The sequence below is a fragment of the Lycium ferocissimum genome, chromosome 3 (assembly GCF_029784015.1).
Source record: "Lycium ferocissimum isolate CSIRO_LF1 chromosome 3, AGI_CSIRO_Lferr_CH_V1, whole genome shotgun sequence".
Taxonomy (NCBI): Eukaryota; Viridiplantae; Streptophyta; class Magnoliopsida; order Solanales; family Solanaceae; genus Lycium; species Lycium ferocissimum.
In genome coordinates, this window is record NC_081344.1 from 64,036,482 (window position 1) to 64,043,994 (window position 7,513).

Here is a 7,513-nt window from a genome sequence, read left to right on the forward strand (position 1 = left end):
CTTAGTCCTTCTCAACCTGAACCATTTAGACTCCAGGGTCTGTCTCCAAACCTCTAGCCTATCATTAACCCCGTTGCGTGTCTTACCAATCAATATTATATCATTTTGCAAATAGCATACACCATAACACCTTCTCTTGGATGTGCCGCATCAGTTCACCATCACTAAGGCGATTAAAACCGGGATAAGAATTGATCCCTGGTGCAACTCCATCACGATTGGGAAGTTGAGTCTTCTCCCACTAGCATCGGGGTCTTGAATCCATCGTTCATGTCCTTAATCATCCTAATGTAAGCTACAAGTACACCTCTAGCCTCCAAACATCTCCATAGAACCTCCCTAGAGACTTTGTCGTATGCCTTTTCTAGGTCAATGAACACAATATATAACTCCCCCTTTCTCTCACTATACTGCTCCATCAATCTCTTTATGAGATGGATGACTTCTGTAGCTGAGTGCCCCGACATGAATCCAAATTGGTTGTCGATAATAGACACAACCCTCCTCACCCTCATCTCGACTACCCTGATCTCCTAAACTTTCATCGTGTGGCTTAGCAACTTGATACCCTTATGATTGTTGCAATTCTGAATACAGACTAATCTAGATTAATATCGAATAAATTCGTTAAGGGGTAAAATGCTTTTCCAACCTAAAAGTTCTCTAAGTAAAACGCTTTTCCAACCTAAAAGTTCTCTATATGATGGGCTCAAATATTGGCCGTGGCAGGATTTCTACTCAGGGGGATTGAAAATTAACAAAACTAGACACGCAATACACACACATATAAAAAATTAACCTTATATATGTAGTCATTGCAGTGTAATATTTCAACGAAGGAGGTCTGGAAGAACCCCCTTCAGCCTCCTGGCCCCGCCATGCTCGATCCAAAACCTCTAATTAAGGGTAGATATATAACTCACAACAATTCCATCACACACGATTTATTTTCTTTTGATTTAACTTATATATACTCATAGTGTAAATAATATATATACACAATTATGTACTAGTGCAATTTTACCAGCTTAGCATGTTATATAAATATTTTATTCTTAGGTTATTATATTCATATCAAAGTTGTTATGAAGAGTTAAATATTTTTATTAAAGATTAATGTAATGTTATAGCATAAAAAAATGCATGTACTATCAACTTAATTAAACTATTTCTTTTAGAGAATTACTACCATTAAAGAAAGACCAGGTTTATCTTCACTTTGTAAGTGGTATACGCATGCTCATTGTGGGGGAAGAAACCAATACAATGTTGCATATATGATGTAAGCCACTAAAAGGAAGGGCGCAAGTGATGATAAATGTAGATAAAAGGTTGATATGTTGATGCAACTTTCATAACCTGCTCACCATTTCACTGTTGCATGCCATGGTGGAATTTGTCTTTATGCAGACTACATTTCTAGGAAAACTTAAACAATTAAATAGACGTGTGTAATGCACAAGTTATAGCTACCTTAATATTTTTTTTGATATCCAAATCCACTAATAAAGGTACAAGTGGCAAATGAGCGGATGGCATCAAACTTAGGTGGCTGAACATGTCAAATTAATAAACTTGTCATGATTAATTAACCACCCAAAAATAAATTGGATTAAAATGAGTCAAATAATATGCTATATAACCAAACCTCCCCGTTTTTTCTTTTGATTTGTGTTTTGAGGAAAAAACATATGAAAACTAAGGGATTTTCTAAAATTATTAGGGAAAATGCATAAAATCTCCCCTTAACTTGTCCCAAAACTCACTTTAGCAATTTAACTTTAAGGGCCTTTATATGCCCCCTAAATAACTTTTAAGTGAATTTTGTTCAACTCGCCCTTGTCCAGACCATGTCAAAGCTGGTGTTGTTGAGCCACTCGCTTTTCGATTCAGTCATAATGAGTTTTTTTTTAATATATATAATTTCGTCCAAACTCAAAAAACAATTATAAAATTAACAAAATTCCATGTCGTTCCCCAATTCATAGGCACACTCATCACTAACACGCCCTCATCTTCTTCCATAGGTTAATAACGAAGCAAGTGATAATGGAGTTCGCCGGAGAATACTCCGACCAGATCTATAAAAAACACAATGAACCAAAAGGGTCAAGATACCAGCAACATTAACACTAAATCGTAAAAAGAAAAGGTCACCGAACACCTTTCTCCAGCGTGACAATGGCAAATAGAGGAAAGAGGCGGCGACTTAGCTTCAACGGCATCGCCGAAGCGAAATCATAAGAATAAAATCTCGCTGGTGTTGGTTCATTTTAAGCCAGGAATCTATGAAGAAAGAAGAGGGAGGGGGGAAAATTCTGGAGAAAAGAAGAAAAGAGAAAAGGAAGAAAGATGAAGGCCAAAAAAAAAAAAAAACCCTAAAAGGAAAATAAAATATTAAAAAAGTATAATTAAATATAATAAATTGTCATCCAATTAAATGATGACAAACGTACATTTAGGGATCATTTTTAATGTTCTTTTTTCCCTCCCACACACTTTTTCAGAAATTGATCACACTTTCTTGCCACGTCACCTGTTAAGAGGGTATTAATTTCACTTCAGGCTAGAATAAAGTGGTATATAAATGCCCGTAAAGTTAGATTGTTAAAGTAAGTTTTGCGGACAAGTTAAGGGGATTTTATGCATTTGCATAGTACTCCAAGATTTTGTGTATTTCGGTTGCAGTACTCATTGGACTGTATTATTTGACGAGTCGTTTTGAATTTTACCCTTGCATCAAGTCAACGAATTGGGCAAGTGATAAGAATATGGGAAACAGGCCGCATCACCAGCCGATCTGAGAAATTCTAGTCAATTATCGTCCCCTTCTTCCCTCTTGTTTCTTGAACGCACTATTTTCTTATTAATCACTCAAGCTCGTCAAGGGATAGGGAGCTCAGTAATTTGAGGAGTCATTTTGAATTTTATCCTTGCATCAAGTCAACGAATTGGACAAGTGTTGAGTATATGGAAAACAGATCGCATCACAGGCCGATCTAAGAAATTCAAGTCATTTATGGTCCCGTCCTTTGTTCTTGTATCTTGAACACACTACTTTGTTATTAATCACTCAAGCTCATCAAGGGAGCTCAAAATTTGACGAGTCATTTTGAATTTTACCCTCGCATCAAGTCAACGAATTGGGCAAGTGTTGAGAATATGGGAAATAGATCTCATCACATGCTATCTGAGAAACTCAAGTTAACTATCGTCCCTTCCTTTGTTCTTGTTTCTTGAACGCACTATTTTTTTTATTATTCACTCAAGCTCGTCAAGGAAGGGGAGCCTTGGCGTAACCGATAAAGTTGTTGCCATGTGACCAGGAGGTCACGGGTTCGAGCCGTCGAAACGTACTCTTGCGTAAAATGCAAGGTAAGGCTGCGTACAATAGACCCTTGTGGTCCGGCCCTTCCTCGGACCCCGCGCATAGCGGGAGCTTAGTGCACCGGGCTACCTTTTTTTTTTTTTTACTCAAGCTCGTCAAGGGAGATTGACACCTTGGACCTCGTTGATAAAGAGAGAGCTTCAGATGTTTGCAATTATTTGACAAAATTTGCTTGCTCTCTTTTTCATTAATACTGTCCTTTAACTAGGACTAACTTATTAAATAGAATAGGAAGCTATAATTTAGGTTTTCTCTTACCAAAAAAATAACATAAAAAGAGACAAAGTCTAGTTATCCCGAGTTCAGACATTCCGATGATTGAGACAATGTATTTATTAATAGATGAGACGGGCATGTCGTAGCTGCACATTGGACAAATCGATGGCATTCGACATGTTTTTGCCTGAAAGTTTTACTGCTCTCAACCAATTTAAGAATGTCGAAGAAGATATTAAAAAGTATGTATGAAATTTATTTTGTTGAAGAAGATATTAAAAAGTATGTATGAAATTTATTTTTATTATAGTTTGAGTGGATAGTGATCTTTTATTAAAATTAAAATTGATATTGGACAAAATATTCGAAAGTGACTTTCAAATTCCAGACTACTCATATATGAAGAATAAAGAGAAGAAAAAAAAAAAAGATCAAATATCAGCAGCTTATCACTAAATTGATGATGATAATTGAGATGATTGATATATCAATCATTGTATTGTGTGATTTCTCCGATTAATCACTCAAGATAGACAAAAACACTTGAAAAGGGAGAGTCATGCTTAGTTTATTTGGGAAAAGTCAAACTTTGAGAAATCTGGCCAAAATTATTGTCCCTTGACTTTAGCAAAGGCCATTGATCACCTGGTGATGTGAGGCATCGGACATAAAAAGACTATTGTAAAATGGATGTCAATAAAAAGAGGGTTCCAGAAGTGGGAAATCAATAGGAGGAAACTATGCATAAGTCAAGACTTACAGTAAAATTATAACTAAAAGGCATATTTTACATATAAAACGTTTATATATTGTAAGCATACAAAAGTTAACCTTATGACTAGTAGAAAGCTACAACTTAGTGGAGCTAAAAAGAAAGCCTCATGTTATTAGTGTTGGAGTCAAAATTCTAATAATTAAGAACATTCAAATAAAGCAAGAATGTTATAATTAGGATTCAAACATGTGACTTAATAATTTAAATTATTTTTCCACTGTACTAAATCATTCCTTAAATTAAAAGATTCATTAATTTATATTTTTGCAAAAGTTAAGAAAAAATAAACTTATTTACGCAATATATTTTTCTTTAAAATTTTGGGTCCACTTATGTCCTAAGTTGCTCAGATTCGGGTGCGGATCTAGAGGTCGGATCCTTCATGATATAAATTTTAAGATTTGGGGGTTTGGATGCAGATACAGATATAGGTGGGGGGATTCATTTAATGTTAATTCAAATATCTAAAAAATAGAGTTATATGTCTAAATTATGAGAGATTATGTGGAAAACTTATAAGGTATTCCGAGGAGAGAATATTGATCAAGGGAGAATCTTAGAAGGAGATATAAGGAAAATGACTGAAATAGTAATTTCTATATACAAGGTATTCCATTTTCTTAAATTTCTCCTTAGCTTTTGTTTTGATTACATAAATCGTTGTATCTGTCCCGAATTTTTTGGCCAATTTTAGTCAAAGTATCCAAAATCGGCTGACTATATCCGATAGGGATCTGTTGGAGTCCCACATCGGTGGGTGAAGTGGTCATTGGTCTCTTTATATGGCTTGGGTAATCATCCTCTCATGAGCTAGTTTTTGGAGTTGAGTTAGGCCCAAGATCAACTTCTTTACATGGTATCAAAGCTAGACCCAACCCAATTTATTGTCTCGGATGTTGGGCGCCTCCCATCTTACATTGTCCACCCTATAAATGTCCAGTCCTGGGCGTGCGGGTGGGGTGGGGGGTGTTGGAGTCCCCCATCGATGGATGAAGTGGTCATTAGTCTCTTTATATGACTTGAGCAATCCTTCCCTCGTGAGCTAACTTTTGAGTTAGGTCCAAGGTTCATTTTTTATAAGATCTTCACACCCACACACATGTTGTGTCAATACGAGTGTTGCATCGAAAGTGAAGAGTTCGAGCAAACTAGCTTAGCTCCCCTTGCCTAACACAAAATCATACTAAACATGTCTGAACAGGATATAGTTTAATAGAACCAGTAGAGTATCTTTTCTCCGTTACCTTTTTCTGATTCACACTCAAATCAAGGGTACAGCCTCTACCCCACCCCACACTTTCAGTCATCCAAAAAAGACAAAAAGGAAAACGTAAAAGCTATTTCTTGTGTTGGGTTCGAATACGTAACTGCATTCTTTTTAGATGATCCAGCTATGTCCAGGAAAGTATTACTTATTCGAACCCAATACGTAAATGCAATGTGTTAGTTGCCTTAAAAAATAGATTATATATTAAATTCTTATTCATTCTTGCAAGTGATACAGGAGAATTTCATTTTTCTGTGTTCCATATCAATGATTATAGATATGATGTCTTGGATGTGCGAACTAAGTTCCACATGGTGGAAGAGATTGGGAAGCTATATATAAGGTGTAAGATCTTTTAGTGGTGTGAAGCGTTTTGGAGAAAATCGGCGGGCTTGGCCAAAACGGACAATATCACAAAGATGCTAAAAATATTTGCGGGCTAGTTAAGCCCAACAATTTCTATCAAAGCCCAGGTCCGCGGAACGAGTATAACCATCGCAGAGATGGTGCGGGCCTTGTTTGGAGACGCGCGCACAAGAAGAAGCTAGTTGCGAGCTTCGATTGTCATAATACTCTAATGATGTGAGTGACACATAGTAAATCTTGGAAGTTTACTCGTCAATTGTGGTAGTGAGGCTCATAGAACTTATTTCAAGGGAGAGATTGTTGAATATGTGAACAAAGTCCCACATTGATAGTTGGAAAGATTGTGACTCCACATATAAGGTGTAGGGATCTTTTAATAGTGTAAGACCTTTTGGAGAAACCGTGCGAACTTGGCCCAAAGCGGACAATATCACAACATGTTAGGATTATATGCTAGCTGGATAAACCCAACAACTGTTATCAGAGACCAAGTTCAGCGGAACGAGTGTGACGATGGCAGAGAGATGGCGCGGGCCCCTTTTGGAGACGCGCACACAAGAAGGAGCTAGTTACGGGCTTCGATTGCCATAATACTCTAATGGTGTGGGTGACACATAGTGAATCTCGGAAATTGACTCTTGGATCGTGGTAGTGGGCCACATGAAACTTAGTTCGAGGGGAGATTGTTTAGTGTGCAAATAAAGTCCCACATTGGTAGATGAAAAGATTGGGAAGCTATATATAAGGTTTAGGATTTCTTAATAGTGTGGGGCCTTTTGAAAAAACCGTGCAGACTTGGCTTAAAACGGATAATATCACACTATGTTAAGAGTATCTGGGGGTTGATTTAGCCCAACATGATGTACATCTGGTTCTCTAGCTTGAGCAGTATTTTGGAAAACTCTTGAAGTTTTTTAAAAGAATACTTCCTCCGTCCAATTTATGTTTATGGTGTTTGATTGAACACGAAATTTAAGAATGAAAGGAAACTTTGAAATATTGTGGTCTAAATAAGTCATAGATATTTGTGTGGTTATAAATTATCTAATTAAAGGTAAAATGAGAAGTTTAAAGTTAAATTGTTATTAAATGTAGAAAGATGACATTCTTTTTTGGACAAACTAGAAAAGAAAGAGTGTCGCCTAAATTAAGACAGAGGAAGTAAAAGAATGTTATTCCTTTTTATTGTCCTCGTCTCGTTTTTCCGCTTCAAGCGTCGAGTTTCCAAAATCTGCTGGGCAATTAATCTAAATTTGCATCGGGTAGGTCCACCAAGAAATAAATTGCTCCCTGCCAAACTTCGTCATTCCCAAACTACATTAGTTTGTGATTGAATTTTGTTATTCTGCCTCCCCGACTTAAACACGTACGAAGTCTCTAGAGCCCCTCACTCCCACACTTAAAACATGCATGTACACAATTTTCTAGCCTTGTTTGACAAAAAAGTTCATATTTAATTTGACATTATTTCGCGAAAAATACTTTTTATTAAGTCGATATT